Raw genomic sequence first — 19346 nt, 5'->3', positions numbered from 1 at the left:
GCAAGGAATTACACTATAATTATTTTGTTGTGAGGTCACTAGAGAGGTGGCGATGACAATTTTAAGAAGGCTAAATCCACCCACCCACCACTCACTCTCCCAGACTCACTCTCACCACTGAGGGCATCTGGGCTTAGCCTTGGATTAGATAACATGAAACTATCACTTCTTTACCTCGAGCACTTGTGGCATTTTCAGATTTCTTTTCCCTTAAGCTGAATTTCCCATTTTGACATGCTCCTTTACAGAGATCATTCAAGAAATTAATATTTTACTGAAGTCAAATGATCCTAATCTTAGTAACACAAACCCTACTCACTAAATTGTGGGTAGAGTGAAATGAGATGCCTAGTTTTATATCAGCTTCTAATGCAGGCCAGCTGCCATGCAATTTACAGGGCTGGGAGGAAAACTGATTCTCAGCTAATGTCTTCAGAGACTAGGAAGTCTGGGAGGGGACTGATTTCATTTTATATTTTATGCTGCTAGGGTAGCACTGCTAAATAAGGAAAGCCTGTATTGGATTCCTAAAGAGACCACAAAGTCACAGAGTCGTGATCTAATCTGGAGAGTGAGGGTGGGGGAAGTGAGCTGGGAGCTCCACGTATGATGAATATAACAAGATTCACCCAGGTTGCGCTACTGTCACCCAACTTTTCCACAGATGTGCATGCAATATGAAGGAGAAACTAGTAGGAAAGTATGACTGGGTTAGTATAAATAATCCCACCACTGGAGACACAGTGCAAATGTCAGGCACATCCTTGCCTGAGATCTACATAGGAAAGATGGCAGTGTAGAAACTTTAGATAACTAGAGTCAGCATGAGATGGTTAGATTTTCTGCTGGTGGGTTCTTAAGACAATGTTTTGATGTAAAAAGATGTTTTCTGCTCCAAGTCTTTTGCTTTATATTCCCTCTTAAAATGCTCGTTTCCCAAGGGGTTTGAAAACAGATCTTATTCTTCTCTATATCCCCTGCAGATTTTAGGATACCTAATTGCATATAATAAATATTCAGTAAACACTTAGAGAATTAAATCATGCCTAAACTTCATATTCCCAGAAGAAAACTCATGTCCACATCTTAAAAGAATGAAAAAGGACTTACAAAACAGACCTGAAAATTAATAATTCAGAGATGAAAATTCCCCAAAGCATGGTTCTGGATCTAATTTATAATTTTAGCTTTGTTGTTTACTGATAGCATCCAATCTTCCGCTAAATGCCCCATACGCACACCCATATACAAAGACAGTTAGACTGATTTTGATATGTTGAGAAAAAAAGAGCATTTAAAGATAATCATACATTAATTCAGCATATTGGTGTTAATTATAGTCTAAAAATATAATTACTTTTAGTGGTTACTTGATTGACATAGGTAACAATATTATTTCCTCTAGAGATAAAATTGAGAGGAACGGTTTACAAGAAAATTCTAACACACCAATGTCTCCAATAGATGCTGGAAGAGAAAGCTAAGAGGACCAAAAAATATGACAAGTGAAGGAAGGATGAAGACATACACTGGGCAAGAGGCTACCTAGAGCAGGAGGCAGCACATTCTGGATATCTGAAACTGGGGTTTCTCTCTCATTTGGGTGGGGGCCTGGCTCAGTGCTACAGTGCTCTTCCTCCGTGGCTCATCTCCCTCACATGATTATGTCCCTGAGCAGAAGGGCTTGTGTCTTGGGCTATATTCCCAGTTCCTACACTGTCTAGGGCACTGTTAAGACCAAATGCACCTGTTAGAATGGCTATTATCAAAAAGACAAGAAATAACAAGTGTTGGTGAGGAGGTGGAGAAAAGGGAACTCTTTGCACACTGTTGGTGGGAATGTAAATTGGTACAGCCACTATGGAGAACAGTATGGAGGTTTCTTAAAAAAAAAAGGAAGGAAGGAAGGAAGAAAGAAAGAAAGGGAGAAAGAAAGGAAGGGAGGAGGGAGGAAGGAAGGAAGAGAGAGAAAGAAGGAAAGAAGAAAGAAAGAAAGAAAGAGGGAGGAAGGAAGGGAGAGAAAGAGAGAGAGAGAAAGAAGGAAAGAAAGAAGAAAGAAAGAAAGAAAGAGAGAAAGGAAGGAAGGAAGGAAGGAAAGAAAAGAAACTACCATATGATCCAGCAATCCCACTTCTGGGTATTTACCTGAAGAAAATGCAATCACTAACTGAAAAAGATGTATGCACCCTATGTTCCTTGCAGCATCATTTACAATAGCCAAGATATGGAAACAACTTAAGTGTCCATCAAAGGATGAATGGATAAAGAAATTGTGCCACACACACAGACACACACACACGGGAATATTATTCAACCATAAAAAATGAAAATTTGCCATTTGCAAGAACATGGATGAACTTGGAGGCTATTATGCTAAGTGAAATAAGTCAGACAGAGAAAGACAAACACCATATGATCCCTCTTATATGCAGGATCTAATCAAACAAACAAACAAAAAATCAAGAAACAAAACTAAGCTCATAGATACAGAGAACAGATTGGTGGTTGCCAGAGGCAGGAAGTGGGTATGGAAGAAATGGGTGAAAAAAAATTTTTTTAATTTTTTTTTTTTTAAAGTGGAAAATGAGGGATGTTAGGGGACCAGAAATTGCATTAAAATAAGATTCTGTCTGTACTGGATACTGAGTCCCCACTCTTGCCCTTGTCTCAGAGGCTGCCACTGGAAACAAGATGCTGGTCTTTCAGAACAAGTCCTAAACCAACTGCCCCTCTGCATTGCTCACTCCAGATTCAAAGTTCTGAGCTGAAGCAACTGCTGGGCTGAGTGGCACCTTTGGGGACAGCTGGGACACCTGACTTCTCTCCATGTAGACTCAGGGTCTCTCCTTATGTGACCTCACCACATGGTCTCTTCCAGACCAAACTTCTTATGTAGTGGGGCAGGGCTCTCAAAAGTGCAAAAATTGAAGCTGCCAGACCTCCTTAAGGCTTAGACTTGGAAAGCCCCAATAGAATGCCTCAGAATAGAAAGGATTCTATTGGTTAAATCAAGTCACTAGACCAGGCCAGAATAAATAAGGAGCTAAAAGAAAAAAAAAGAAAGATTAAAAAAACTGAAAAATATTCTTACTTGGCCTACACTTTTCAGTTTAATGTGGCAGCATCTTTTATCTATACATGCCAAATGCCTGATAATGACTAATCCAAATAATAATTCTCATATTACCACTCCCACTTTTATAAAGAGCTTATTCATCTCTCTTCAAATAATTTAAAGCCAAAAAAATTCAAATTGGCCAAATTTCACCTTCCTGTAAGATATGTAGATGATAGAAAAGATAGATTTGTAGCCCAGTGAAAGGAAACTAAGAGGTTTAATTTAAATATGTCTTCAACAGACAAGTATGTGCCGAACTCTTAAACAATAGTTTTCTGTGACAATCTTTTTAGGTGCAAAGGGAATCCAAAAGGAAAAATAGGTTTAAAGTGAAGTAGGAGATTTTGGAAGGATCACAAGAGAGGACGTCATGGTTATGAGGAAAAGGAAGTAGCAGGAGTCTCTGGAGGTCTCTTGAGAATGCCAAGCACAGAGCAGGCAGCTGTTTGTCCTAGGCAATAAGATACCTAGCGAGGAATGGTGGAGCCAAACTAGGTTATATTTAAGAGCCCAGACAGGGTACTTATTTATCCAAGAACATACAGTTATTTAGAGGCAGACCCAAGATTATGAACTAGGTACTATAAACTAGGTACACTTTAGAACTTGGGCTAGGCCACGTTGGGCAATGACATCTTAAAAAAAAATGCTGTATACATAGTAAAATTTTACGCTGATATACCATCACAGAAAGGTTATGGTTTTTCTGATTTCAAAAAGTCATAAATTAATAAGATACTGTTTGAGAACATACAAACCACCTGTTCACAATAATTAAATATTGTTAACATCCAGGAATTTTGTCTGATCTTCAAAATGTTTTCTTATCTACCGGGCTAAAGTATCCCTCAACATAAAATGCAGATTTGGCTTTAAATATTGATTTTATATGTGGCTAACAAAATTCTGACCCTAAAAATAGGGCATAAAAATAATTACTTAGCAGGTGGAAGAAAAGACAAAATAGGATAAAACAAAGATGGCAAAAAGGAAACAGAGAAGAGAGAGGGAAAACCACTAGTAAAGCTAACACACAAATGTAGTCTAACTAGCTTCTCAGTTCTTTGTTAACCATACTTTGGGATCTGTCAAGAAAAATAATCAAAACATCGTATACCTTTAGTGTTGCATTTATGTCTAAAACATTCATATAAGTACTAACCCAGAAACACCTCCAGTAGCTTCCAGTTTCCTGGCTTGAATCATATGGGTTTAAGTTGCCTACCAGTCCTCACAATGACCAGCATAACTGATCCCATGTGTCTTAATAACTTCATTGCCTGTTACTCACTTTCAAAAACCCTAGAGTCCAATCACAGTAAACTTTTTCCTCCCCAAGGAAGCCGTCACTTTGTATATATTATCTTCCTTCCTCATTTCTTTCTTCTCTCCTTTCTCTCTGACCCACTTATTTATTCAGTGTTTGTCACCTCTCCCTTCCCCAACCTTTTAACCTGGTTAACCTATTCATCTTTCAAAACTCACTGGTATAAGGCCGAGAAGCCTTCCCTGACAACCCCCTCTGGATCTGCCATAGCACTAAGCGTTCACCCCATCAGAGGACTTACAATGGAGTACTGCAATTACCTCTTTACCTGCCTGTTTCCACAATGAACCCATGTTTACTGAGATTAAAGACTAGGTCATGTTAACTCTTGTATCTTAGCGCCCCTAGCACAATACCTGGCATACAGTGTTACTCACCAAATGTCCGAAGGCTAAGCAGCCAAACTTTATTGAGCACTTCCTATTCACCAAGTATTGTACTGAGGACATTAGGCTTAAGGTTCACAAAATCTAGAAATTCCTTCGCCACAAGGTAAAATTTTATTTGAAGTTTAAGATCCAGAACAGATAACCCAGCCCTCATGATCTTCCAGTTGTCAAGGTTTAGTCACTCTCCTGGCACATGTAAAAAAGTAAGATAATGATACTCAAAATATTATATTAAAATTACTCTAAGTATCTGTCCCACTGTATTTGGTGTGCTTTAGGTCTATGATTCCTACTCCTCACCTTGACCCCAAGTAACTAGTGATGAGCTGGACATTTGACTGGAGCACAGTAAATGTTTGTTGAATGAAACCATGGAATTAACAATATTCTAATTCTCCTTTTCCCTTTCTAAGTATACGGAAAGAAAAAGTCTACCCAGTGCACTACCTTAATATGTCCTTGAAAATGTCTGATTTAGAGATAACATCCCCATCAATCCCCATAGTTAATGGCTTCAAAGATCTGTTGCCCTAAGGAAGTTCTTTTACTTTTGTTCAAGGCAAGCCAACAATTATTCTTTAAACCCAATATGCTAAAAATGGAGAATACCAAGTTTTTTGGGTGACCATATGTTCCTATATTTCTAGGTCAGTCTTGATCAAATAGTCTCTTCCACGGACCCCATAAATACACTTGTACCCGTCAGCCTGTCTGTCCTGGTTTCCTTGGTTTGGGAAATGTGGTCACCGTTGAATGTCCTATTTATTTCCTACCAACCACCCAACATTTATCTTTTATGTTTAACAATATTTAAATTATCTTAGCTCTTTTCTGAAAAAAGTAGGGAACACATGGACAGCTCTTGGCAGAGAAGATGAATATGATGAACTATTCTTATTTTGACATCAAATGACTTGGAAATGTGCTGGTGGTGGAACAAGGAAGATCAAGTTTCCCTCTGTTAACTGAAGGGTTTCCTCTGACCCAAGGATAAAAACCTAAATGAATGGGTGGTCTGGGCTTGGTAAGTAGATGGTCAGCGTCAATACTGTCACCATAGCTTGATGTGTTGGGTCAAACACAGTATATCTACATGACTGTGAAAGAGAGTTCTTAATCTCAGCCCCACATACAAATGGAAAGGTCAGTGTGTCAAACATAAGTAATAAGTGAGGAATTTAGGATGTTCTTGAGTCTGGCATCAAGCCACAGGCTCTGTCACTTCAGTTTGGCACTGCATTCCTCACACTGGAATAGTGTTGCAAACTTTTAAAGGAAATAGAAAATTCAAAGGTCCCCAAGAAGAAATCTACATACCTCACCCTCTTCCCACAGATTCTGAGCATTCTGGTTTGAGAAACAGTGGAGTAGTAAGTAGTTAAGTGCATGGGTTTTATCATTAGACTTGGATTCAAGTCCTCAGTGCCACTCAATAACTGAATGGCTTTAAGCAAGTTAATTAAACTTTCTAAACATTGGTCTCTTCATGTATAAAACTGGGATTTAAATAAAACAAACATTTTTTTAAAAAACCTGCCCCTAAGTGAAATAAGCCAGTCCAAAAAAAAAAATACTATATGATTCCACTTATATGAGGTATCTAAAGTAGTCAAATACATAGAAACAGAAAGTAGAATGGTGGTTAACAGGCAGTGGGGAGGGGGAAATGCAGAGTTGCTTAATGGATATAGAGTTACAGTTTTGCAAGATGAAAAAGTCCTAGAGATCTGCTGCACAACACAATAAGAATATGCTTAACACTCTTGAACTGTACTCTTATGTTATGGTTAAGATGGTAAATTTTATGTTGCTGTTTTTTTTTTTAACCACAATTAACAACAACAACAACAATACCTGCCCTATAGGATTATAGTGAAAATTAAAATTTTATAGATAGATGCAAAGTACTTTACTCAGTCCCCAGTAGAGTCAGTGCTCTTTATAAAAGGGGGCTAGTTTTCTTTTTTCAGTGAAATCAAAATTATTAAAAGTATCAAGCACACAGACATTTCTACTGACTCAGTGAATGATTTCCTTCTCAATCCGTGTGTTAGTCGGTTGTTGATGGGGCATCAGTAAAGAGAATCACTGAACTCATTCAGATGATTCATTCATGCTGCCAAATTTAGTGATGATTATGAGTTTGGTGTTTTAGTGAAGCATAAGGCAGTAACCTAAGGAAGCACCAGTCTCCTAAGAGAATGCATTCAGTTATACTTGGTAGCATCCATTCAGGCACTCTGGTAGGCAGTGACAATTCCTAAACACCTCTGAGAGCAGAGCCACACAGATTTTCTTTCTGCTGGAGGAAACGGGCTGGTGACATATACGTTACTGGACAAGAAGCCAAAGTCCTTCTCAAACTGACCCTGACCCTTACCCCTGGGATCCACCTCCTCTTACTTACTTCGCTCCAGCCCCACTGGCCTTTTGGCTATTTCTGGAACCCCCCAGATCTGCTCATCCCTCAGAGTGTTTGCACTTGCTCTCTGTCTGCCTAGAATGATCTCCCTCAATGTGGCCACAGGATCACTCCCTCACCTTCTTCGGGTTTTTGTTCCCATGTCACCTTGTCAGTGTAGAACTCTGTGACCATCTTATATGAAATTGCTGCCCTCTTCTTCTCCTGGCCCAGGGACATTGATTTTTCTCAAAAACACATACTATCCACAGATGAATTATATATTTTTAAAATTTGTTTAGTGTCTAGGTCCTTACAGTACAGTCAGTATAAGCTCCATAAAGGTAAAAAAAAAAAAAAAAAAAGCCCTTTTGTTCACTACTGTATTCCAACCTAGAATAGTGTCTGGTACATAGTATGAACATATTCAAAATTTTGGGATTGAATGAATGAATATATCGGTCAAAGCTTTATTCAATACGAGTCAATAATGGCTTAACCAAAAGAGTTCTCCTCACAAAGGAAATATCTAAGAAATCTTACTTAGCAGCCCCATAGCATGCCTCTACTAAAAGTCATTTTGCTTTAACCTCAAATTCTTTTCCATTCCAGTGAAAGTGAGAGTGTGTTTATCTGTTTTGCTACACTTTCCCTAATCAGAAGGGTTTCGGACACACAGAAGCGAATGTCCCAACAGTTACTGAAAACGATTTGGGAATTTAGAGGTATAGGTAGATATGTAATAAAATGCTTTTAATAATGTATTATTATTTTATTTTAATATATATTTATTTTAATATAAATCACCTGTTATTGTAACTAGCTTTATGAAAATACACATTGGGTTCTTGGCTTATGCTAGATAAATCAAATATTCACGAATATCATTATTATACTTGCATGTGGTACCAACATACTGCTTCTGTTCTGTATTAGGAGAAAGAGCTTCCAAAAAGAGAGAGTAGCTAGAAAGAATTTACAACAGGGAGGTGTGCAAGCTGGGTTCCAATGCCAGATTTGTCTTCATCCAGATCCCTGACCTCAGGCAAGACACCATCTCTCCATATCTGGCTGTATAGACTGTGTTTTACTATAAAAACCTTCTTAACTTCTCTGAGCCTTAAGTGTCTCACTAGAGAAATGAACATAAAAATCCTTGTTGCACCTATTTCACAAAGTTGCCCTGTAATTTTGAAAATTGGGATTCGTACCCCTGGTCATGTGGTGGATGCTGTTAGGTGGTTCAAAAACTGTATTTAATTTCCAGGTTATATTTATTTGGATGTGTACTTGGAAGGAAAAAGTATAACTAGCATATTAAAGTTGTAATTTTATGGATAATATTACTTTAAGATGAGATTAATTTCAAAAGTAAATTAAGTTTAAATGGAAAATATTAAGTAAGTGATAATATAGGTAATATATAAATATGGTACAATTATGAATGTGGTAGATAAAACTGAGGTTTGGGAAAGTCTTGTGAGAATCAGTTGTGATAATATGTGAATGTTCTTTTCAAAGTTAACAGTGTCAACCATGGTAAGATACTATTAGTATTAAATAAATGTAAATGAAATAAAGTATTATAATGATTATTCTGGTAGAGTTATCTTTTCTTTTTCTCATTTATTTTTTTTGTTTTTTGAGTGCCTACTATGTTCTTGGCACTCAATAAAGATGAGGCATTTTACCCATAAGTAAAATCCCTACAAACAAACCTGCTGGAAGCTGGGGAATATCACAGTAAGCTGTTTCCCCACATCACACATCCAGGCCATAAATCCGGTTCTGCTGATGCTAGACCATGCTCTAGCAGAGTTACAACTTCAGAAATGACATCCAGAGTTCAATAGGTATTTTTTGAAAACCAAAAGGCAAACCTTATAAGTGAGGAAGCCACTCTTTCACATGTTCCTCATGTCCCACTATGCAGTATTGTGAAAAAACAGAATTAGAGCCTTATTGATCAATGCTGAATAATAAAAAATAGCATTGCTAAACTCAAATAATAACTGTGATATTGGGTCTTTCACAAAAAGGACTCAAAGAATCTGTACCTCATAAAACCATATATTTTAATGGAAGTGTGCAGAATGAGTATAATCCGTATAAAAATGTGAGCATGTAGGAGATGTACGACCCTGGGGTGCTTGCCGTCTGCCTTGCTCCCCTTCACATATTCCTTACCATACTATGTGCCATGGTTCAGATACCGTATCTCCATTCTAGCATGTTCTCAGCTACTTATGATTTTTTCTGCATTCACTTATTTTCTCTTAATTTTCTCAGATTAATCAGAAATTCATCCTATCTGTTCTGAAAATAGACAGGTGTCTAACTACTGCTGGTTCTCTAGGCATATGTCTCTCTCACCCATTAGATTGTAAACTCCATGGGAAGTCAGAAACCATTCTGCTTTATACCCTGTCACATCCAACAGTACCTGGAATATAGCAGATTCTTGACAAATGTGAATGAATGGATACTTTAGTGAATAGATATATTTATGCAGCACCTGTTACATGCCAATTACTATGTAAGGTTCATTGCTGCTCGAGTATTGAGTATAATAAAATAAATTTTAAAACTTTACAAACTTTAAAGGCCCTTGTAAATGTGGAGTGGTTCCAAAGCATTTTAAATTAATTTTTAAAATCAGTTATTCACATGTAGTTTTAAATCAGAACCGTTAGATAAATTCTCAATTGGAGATTTTATCAAGATTGTATTTACTATTCACAAAGATAGAATTTTACAGTGCTATGGTTACAAAATGTGCTCGTACAATACATGCACTGTTTCATATAGCTCCATGAAATGCTGGTTCTTTGTAACATTGCCTGTGAACTACTTTCTGTGATGCCGTTGTATCTATGAAACAAACCAGAGTATTCTGTTAGTATACACAGCTTTTCCCATGATATGAACACTTTTACATCCCTAATCCATTAGAACATGGGACATTGTATGGCATTCTCCTGGACAACTGGCATTAGCCCACTATACTCTAAATACTATGATTTCCTGTCCTGAATCGAGGGTGTTCTGTACCAAACATGGTTTCTTCCATAGAGGTCTCTGTTGTTGGTGAACAGTTTTGACATAACGGCTGACAAAATATGTACAATGGCTAGTGATCAATGTGCTGAAAAGAAGCAAAGAACGGGTCCACGGTGTTTTAGGGGTTCATCCAACAATCTGGTGGGGAGATAGTCGAGAGGCAGCACTTTGAGGACAGAGACTGAAGTTGTTCAACATTTTATCCCCAGCGCTAAGCTTGATTTCTTGTCTAAAGTCACCACATTAATAAATGTTTGATGAATGGATAAAGGGAAAAAATAGCTACATAAGGTAGGAAGGGCTATTCAGTATAAAGAGTCTGAAGTCCTCTGTTTTTATAAACAGGACACTCAAGGAAAGCTCTACCATATATATATGTTTGACTCAGATCTTTAAGGAAAGACAGATTATAATCTACAGAAAGGGGAAAGTAGAACAAAAGATGACAGTGACATAAGAAATGTAGGTCTGCGGAAGTTCTGGGTTATCTAATTTTAATTATCACAATGCCTGTGATTTCCTTGCTCCTTGATGTTTCTCTGAATCTTTTTCCAGTTCCTTTCCTTGCTATTATGATTCTTTCCTGCATTCAGGGCTCTTCCCAAGGGGGCTGACGTCAGCGAGGGCTCCGTGCTGTGCTGGGGAGGGGCGAGTCTGCTAGGTGGGGACAGCATCTTTCTCATCCCTCAGCAGATGCCCCAAAGCTGAGACTGGAAGCATGCCCCAGTTTGCCTGTTAAACACGAGTCAAGTGCCCTTCAGCAAAGATTCAGGCTTGGCTTCCTTCCCTTGGCTATTAAGCTGCATTCCCACAGAATTACAACATGTCTGAGGTTTCTAAAACCCTTTGTGGGTATCTCAGACAGTTATTGTGCTGGATCCAAATTCTGACCTTGGTTAAGCAGGCCTCAAATCCTTTCCAACCCTGCCCCTGAAGGTCCAAGAACACATAATAAAGGAGGGGATAAGAATAACATCTATAGCTTAGTGACCACTTATTATGGACCACTCACTGTGCTAAACTTTTTGAATGCAGCATCTCCTTAACATAAGCCCTGCCTGCTAGCTCCAACAATTACTCCTATTACCTCTATTTTACAGATGAAATAAAGAAACTCATTCAAGTTACACAATCACTAAGTATTAAAGCCAGATTTGAGACTCCGGCAGTCAATTTCCAGAGTTTTCAAGGGCAAGGGCAAATGACACTAGAAACACATAAACAGGCCTAAAAAGACAGCATGTAAACTGCCACCTGCCTACAGTGTACACACCCCAGAAGAAAGGGGTAGTGGGTCATCTTCTTCATGCACTTGGGTAGCAAGTACGTGAGCCCAGAGAGCCTCTGTGAGATGTAACAGACGTTCTAACAGTGACAGCACAGGGGGGTTTTCTGAGCTTGTGGTGTCAATGGAATCGGGAGAGGTGACTTTGGAAACAGAGCTTGCTCTCGGTTCAGGGAGCAAAGAGCAAGAAGACTTCCAGGACTTCTCCAGGTTCTCTCGTTAACCAGGATAGAGAGGGTCACAGGTTTCAGAGCACAGACTGTCCACCTCTAAAGACCGTGTAATCTGTTGTGTCAAGCTTGACCCTTTGGATGCTTTTTTTTTTTTTTAAACAGGAACCTAGTTCAGTGGAAAGGATGCTCATAGCGAGAAACATGTGTGTGTGGTGTATACATGATCACAGAGGAATTTAGAGAAAGAAGTCTGGAAAAAAAATGTCATCTAAGTGCAGAGGACAAAATTGCACCAAAACACCAGCATCAGGAAGCTTGTCATGAAGATGGGGAAACAGAGCAGGTTCCTGGGGCACGTTACCTAGGAAGGCATCCCAGCCAAATGGGCCAAAATCAGTGTAGTGATCAAGAGTTGCCAGTCTTAAAAAGCCCCTGGCCTGGGCCAAATAGAGCCCATTGTTTTCCTACGCCTCCCCCTCAATGCCCTGCCCTCAATCATTTCAAAATGAAATTATCTAAGATCAGATTGTTTGTGCTGTTTATTTGAACAGAGCCATGGGTTTTTGATCGAGTGTTACTTCTTCTGAGTCTTATAAACTAAAGCATGATTAGGTGAGTATTTGCTATGTGAGATAACTAAGGGGATCCATTCTATGCGAATGCACAAAAGACATGTAGAGAATATTCTCTTCATCCCAATCAGCCCAGCTCTACCTTAGTTCTTCCACACTGACAAATGGATTGGACATGAACCCATGGGGCCTACGTCACCTGGTATCAATGGAAACTTGTATATATATACTTAAAGAACATGGACTTTACAAGTATATACATTTCTCCCATAGCTTCTCTATTATACAAACTGTGTAGTATAAAAAAATACAGGAAGATCACTGAAGTGCCAGTGGCCAAAATGAAATTCAATCCTTTTGTGATTTCTGACTGAGGCAAGAACTGTAAAAGGCATGTCAATGCACTTCCCATATTCGCAGGAAGATTATGTCTTCTCCTCTTTCCAAAGAGCTGAGGCAGAAGGACAATGTTCCATTCATGCCCATCCGAAAGGATGAAGTTCAAGGTGTGTGAGGGTGCTACAGAGGGCAGCAAATTAGCAGAGTAGTCCAGGTTTCCAGAAAGAAATATGTCATCTACACTGAGCGACAGCAGCGGGAGAAGGCTAATGGCACAACTGAGCGTGCGCACATTCACCCCAGCAAGGTGGTTATCACTAAACTGGACAAAGACCAAGAAAAGATCCTTGAGCCTAAAGCCAAATCTTGCCAAGTAGGAAAAGAAAAGGGCAAATATAAGGGAGAAACAATTGAGAAGATGCAGAAATAATCTTATATACAACTTTCATTAAAAACTGTTAAAATGAAAAAAATTTTTAAATTAAAAATATAGTAAGACATTCAACTTTTGTCTTTAATACTATCCATTTTTAAAACCATGACTCATAAAATAAGATTTAGATGGTAGAAAGGAAAACGATTTATGAATCAAATAGACCCAAATAGAGCATCATATTTTTGGAGTAGATCTGATCACTATGGTTGGTGGTTCTAACAGAATAGATTTTGTGTATTCATTGTACAATGTAATTTTATTTGTTGTTTGCAAAGGGGAAAGTAGCCAAAATTCCCTTGACTTCTTTAGTAACATCTACATGTTTGGCCATGTTTTAGAGATTACAGAAATGTTTTATGTGGCAAGTGATAGTTGTTCTTATATCCAATACATCTATGATGTTGAAACCATGCTGTTGGATGGCACATATTAGAAACCTTGAAGAAAAATAGATATTATCATACACTTAAAGTTGTATGACAACAATACCCTTGGCATCCCAGCCTATGAAACCTATGAAAAGATATTTTTAAAAAGGTGAAAATTGTGAAAAGGAAACTAATAAATAGTGACACATTCTTTTAAAATTAGCAATCTGAGACAATAATTGTTATGCATCACAGCTAAAAATATTTCCAAACTGATAAAGTATACTTGAACTTATAAAAGTATGTTTAAAATTCCTTAGTTCTGTATTTCATATTTGATAACAAGGTAGATCAGGACATATGGTCATATCTATGTAAACTGAAACTTTATTCATATGTCTATAAATTTCCTTGTCCTAAAAGAAATCAAAATACACATTAGAACTATCTGGCAACCTTCAACACCTGTAAGCATCAGTGTGGGTGGGCCATAGAGGGAACCATTTGCTCCAGTTCATGAAACATGGAGAAAGACCTTCTGACAACTGTATTAGACATGGTAGTGTGTGTTACGCTAAAAGAGAATCATTAAGCCAAAAAATAAAGCCTTCTAAGACAGAACAAGGACTGGAGAAAATGGGCTGAGGAATGTCTCTTCCTAAAGACCTACGGGAATGGTATAAATGGGCTGCATGCTACTTAATCATTGAAGCAATTATTTATGTTTATGTTTTGGTCCTTGATTCCATTCAGTCTAGCATCACCTGAATCCTAAAAAAGGGTGCTAAACTTGGGGGGTTCTCATTTTCCCTTTTCTCCATCTTTCACCATAGGGTCCTCATCTCCCTTCTTCCTTCCATCCTGCCTCAATATTAGAGAAGACTTTCACACTGTTTAGGGCTGACCCCCCTGTGATGCTCTATACCAATTTATTTGCTCATTTATTCAGCCAACCTGTATTTTGTGCCTATGTCCAAGCCACTCTCCAAGCACTAGGAGAGATACTCTAACAAATAAGAGAAGACCTCTGCTCAGAAGGAACCAAGAGAAACAATAATGAAGCATCCAATTTGGGTCTGATTTGCAAATCCAGGTTGGAAATTCTGGTATGCTGGGGAGATCGAGCACTGGGTGTGTATTTTTATGAGGTTGTAGTGGGCATCTTGAATAAAATATAAAGAGGGCTTTGGAAATGATGGTGAGACCCTAGTGTGCTGAGTTTAAGACATTCAATCAAGAAAAAGGAACATTTTCTTAGACAGTGATCTGATGTGACAGAAAATATGTTCTGAGTTTTGAAAGCAGGAAAGAATATGGTCTCTAATTAATTGTTTTGAGATATAAGAGATGCTTTGAAGGTTACTCAGTTGTTCTCTGTACTATTTTCTCTCTCCTGCTCTCTCTCTCTCTTTTTTTTTTTTTTTGGTAGGGAGTGGGGCATGTTCCAAATTCTTTGACTATGATTTATGTGCCAGAGTAAGAAGAGAGGTGCACCTCGCCCTGCTCCTCCCCAACTCCTCACCCCCACCCCTGTTCCAAGTGAGGGAAGCACCTTAGCAAGGGTGTCAGGGTCAACATTTGAGACTATGAGTATGAATAGTTTTTCCTGGCAGACAAATGTAAGATTAATGGAAGTGGATCAAAGAATAGCACCCATGGTGGTCCCAGGAAGATTGGAAAGGCTGTCTCAGAGAATGCACATCACTTGGAATTCTGCCATAGGGAGGGAGGAGTTGAGGGGTGGGCATCCCAGCTATTTTTTCAAGTGAGGGCTTAGAGTCCAGCATCATTTTAATGTCCACCGCTGTTATTAACTGCATTTCTTAATAGTTCCCCTCCAGCCTGCTATGGCATGAATAAAATGAGACCCAAGAGCTAAAACAATGCAAAAATAAATAAAGGCTATAAAGTAAGAATAAACAACATGCTATAGAAGCTATTATCTTTCCAGCATTTTCAATTTCTCTCTCCTAAAGTCCCTCTAAAACTCCATTAGTGGTTTCCTATAAGAAAGCTAACTTTTCAAAAGCATCTGTATTCCCAGCTAGATTAGAACTGATTTTCACATTTGTTTTGATTTCATAGTTATGATCAGGAGTTAGAAATTTCCCTTCAGCATTAGACTTCTTCCATCCATAGTCCAAATAGTCTATCTCTCCTTCTGATCATTGCCAACTTTCCTCAAAAAAAAAAAAAAAAAAAAGACTTCTTCTGTCTCTTCACTATCCACTTTTTCCTTAACCTCTTGCTATCTGAGTTCTTGGGACCATTGCTCTTTCAGAGTTGCCTCTATCACCTTTTCTCAGATCCTTGTCCTTTCTCAGATCTCCCATGTCTTTTATAATAATTGTTACTGTTTTTCATAATATATGCCATACTATTCAAAATGCTTCTGTTTTGGGGAGCATCCCCTCTTTGTGCTTCTAGGTTGATATATGCCATTTTAAATTGTCCAATTAACCCTTTGTTATCCTCTCTCATTATACAAAAAACTCACATACAAAGAGGTTGTACAATTCGTCAAAAATGCTGGACCCAGGACCGGAGTGCAGATTTGTCTAACTCTAGTTCCTTAACTCTCTCCACTCTTCCATTGTGCCTGCACTGGAATGCTGTGCAGGTCACAACAACTTCATCGCAATTACTAGAAGAAATGGCTCGGCCAGGTCAAACTTACAAAGAGAAAGATTTGTTATCTGGCAAAACAGATGGTGAACTTTGCCGGTTCTGCCTGGGTGGAGGGACCCATCTGCCCATCTGGTTCGGAAGCCTTCAGGGGCCCCACCCTACACAGGACATTGCAGTAGGGATTGCCCTAGTCTGTCTGGAAGAAGGGTCCTGCCGGCTTGCTCCTCAGGTCTTTAAGAGGCCTATGGAAAAAAATTCCTAGGACTTGATTCTAAATAAGCAAAGTCAGATGGTGGAGCCTGTCTTGGGAGGGTCATGGTTCTGTCCTAGGCTTGATCTAGGTCTTTGTCCTAGTTGCCTCAAACGAGAATAATCCTCTAGCCACATCACAATCCCTTAAAACTTTAACTGATGTGTCAGCAGGCTTGGTGTCTCTGATATGCTGTAGCAGCCCAAGTATCTACTTTCAAGCATCTACCTCCTCCTCCCCAGCCATAAGGCCCCCTATCAGGCTGTCCCCTCCTATGGTCTTACCTGTCATTAGGTTCCTGCCCTAGACTCTGGGGTACATCCCTTCCCTTCCCTTCTGACCTCTTCCCTGTCTTCTCTCCCTGCCCTTATTTCTTAACATAGGTACTTCTCAAGGTTCAGGGGTTCCATTCTCTTTCTGCCTCTCTTCTAGTTACCTTCTCTGATGGGCACGTACATTCCCAAATCTTCTATACCTCCTCTGTGTGAATGGCTCCTAATCTTTCTCTTGAGCATCTGTCCTGCGTTCCATAGCAGCAGAGGAATCTCTCTGCAGGTTTTTTAGGCACAAAATATATTTTCTCGTTTGTTGCCCAGCAGCCAGCACACACTGGGAATGCAGCTCAGTGCTCAGTACATACTTTTTAGAATAAAAAAATGAATGAGTCTCCTCCTGGCTCCCCTCATTACTTTTCTCAATGAGCATGTCCATTTCCAAAGCTTCAATACCTCCCCCATGTCAATTTGTTGAATAAATAAATGAGTTTAAAACAAAACTTATTTTTTCCACCTTTATTCAACTCTCTCCCTGCTGTTGCCCTAAAACAGGTTTTAGAATCAGACTGAATTATTTTGAAACTTTGTTCAAGGTACTAATAGGATGAAGCCTCAGACAAATTACTTAGCTTTCCTGAGCCATGTCCTTAGAGGGAAAAAGAAATCACAGAGAATAATGATCACCCTACTTATTTATTATGAAGATTAAATAGTATGTGTAAAATATCTCAGTGCCAGCCATATTCATGCTTATCAGCTCTAAATCTTAATTCTCCTAAAGGTACATTAAGTATCTCATTTAAACCTCACAAGTAACTCATGAGATACTTTTATAGCTCTACTTTATAAATGAGGTGATGAGGAAACAGAGGGACAGAATGTGACTTACTTGCACAAAGTCAGACCAAAACCAAGTCCTAGGCAGTATTCCTCTAAGGCCCATACAATAAACCACCTTACTCTTAGATTACAAGCTCACTAAGAGGCCGGATTCAGACCTTATAAAAATTGCTAAATCAAATGGCTCCAAATAAAATGAGCCTTTAGAAGGTGATCACTAAACACTGAAGAAATAAACAAATATGCTTACCTTTTGAAATCTGACCTCCCAGTTTGATGGTAAGCTATTTTGGGGGAAAGTTTGTGAGTACTCCCACAATGCTAAGTGCAAAATACTAAAAAAAAAAAAAAACTTGACTTAAAAATTATGGTGTAATAAAGCAAATATACTTGATGATGCTTTTCTAAAAACATGAGGGGTTGGGTGTTGCATGAAAGAGGAATTTTAAGATAAGGGGAAATGAGAAAGAGAAGCAATTCAGAGCAAATATGCTTCAGTGAAAGTTGTATGAGTCAACATCCCAGAAACCAAGTCATAATTTCTTCATCAGAGGAGGGAATACATGATTGAGAAATTTGTTGTGCTAATTGGGGTTGAGGCAGTTGCGCTTGATGAAAAGGAAATCATCAGAAATGGTTTAATGTTTTCTATAAGAAGCTAGAAAATGCATTATAATTCCAGTTGTGGATAGAAATTTAATGCATTTTAAACAGGGTGGAAAGGGTGAATAATTGTTTTGTCAGTTGGTAGAGTGGATTTTAGTCATCTCAATAACTATAAACCTAATTGAAGGAGAGCAGAAAGGCATATCAGAAATTGGGGGATGCAAAATCAAATGTAGGAAAGCAGATTGATTGCTTATATGAGAAATTAATATTGCAAATTGCCTAGACAGAGTTTTAGATTAAATGAGGAACAAAAATAATAATTAGAAGAGAGGTACGTGACTCCAAAAGCAAGAAGAAAGAACTGCTTAAATACAGCAGGTTGTTGAAAAGCTTAAAAAAAAAAAATCCTGAAGTGAACTATTTTTTTTCTGAAAATGATAAGAACACACATAATTGCTTAATTAGAATTCTATTACTTAATTACAGTTACATCCTTGCAGTGATAGATATGGTATAACCTGTAGAGTTTGGTTATGATAGGAGACTAAAAATAAGTGGGGGTGTGGAATTTCTAAGTGAAAATACCAGGATTTGCTTTCTGTGGCAAGGGATAGTAATAAATGTGAAAGATATGTTTTATGGGCCCTGCAAAAGCTCACAACTCTACTTAGAAGTAAAGTTTCTGGAGGAATAACTGAACTGTGACCTTTTTCCAACAGCTCGTGATAAACTTTTCTGTTAGATGACGACAGACAAGAAACTCAAGGTTAATTTGGGAGATGCTTGTGGAATCATATGATCATTAAAGTTCTGGTAAGAATAAAAGAAGATAAAAATGACATGAAAGATTGTGACTTTTAAAAAAACTGGCAATGGGAAAATGCTTTTTCCCATTCTAAGTTTATCTTTAAATGAAAATTAGGGAAAAGAAGTACTGAGTAATGTTGCACTTGCTTCTACCAACATGGTTATTATTTTGGTAAACTGAAGATTGTATTGGGTGTATCAAGGATACCCAACTTATTAGAGACATCTTTGCAAATAATAGTAACAATTTGGGGAAAGCCACTTAATCTAACTATGCCTTAGTTTCCTCACTTGTGTCATTAGGTGTTTTGTTTTGTTTTTCTAACCACTATGATATATGCTGCTATATTTTCTTCTGATGTTAACACTTCATGTTTATAGGATAACATGACTACCTAAGAAGGACGTTATAGGTAAATTAAATCAGGGTTTTGCAAGGATCCAATATGCTTAGGCATTTGAGAATTTA

General features: G+C 38.2%; 1 protein-coding gene and 1 pseudogene across 34 annotated transcripts in view; one reads left to right on the top strand and one right to left on the bottom strand.

The window, feature by feature from the left end:
- Positions 1-19346, bottom strand: part of NRXN1 (neurexin 1) — a gene marked incomplete at both ends in the record, with an annotated part of 1144386 nt that overhangs the window by 657073 nt on the left and 467967 nt on the right. The window lies entirely within an intron of this gene.
- Positions 12667-13094, top strand: LOC307064679 (large ribosomal subunit protein uL24-like; annotated as a pseudogene). Its single transcript has one exon. The product of its transcript is annotated as a large ribosomal subunit protein uL24-like (transcript).

This window comes from Hyperoodon ampullatus, assembly GCF_949752795.1.
Source record: "Hyperoodon ampullatus genome assembly, chromosome: 15".
In the NCBI taxonomy this organism is placed as follows: Eukaryota; Metazoa; Chordata; class Mammalia; order Artiodactyla; family Ziphiidae; genus Hyperoodon; species Hyperoodon ampullatus.
Note: the sequence above shows the minus strand (reverse complement) of the source record. Positions and strands in the feature narration are given on the sequence as shown.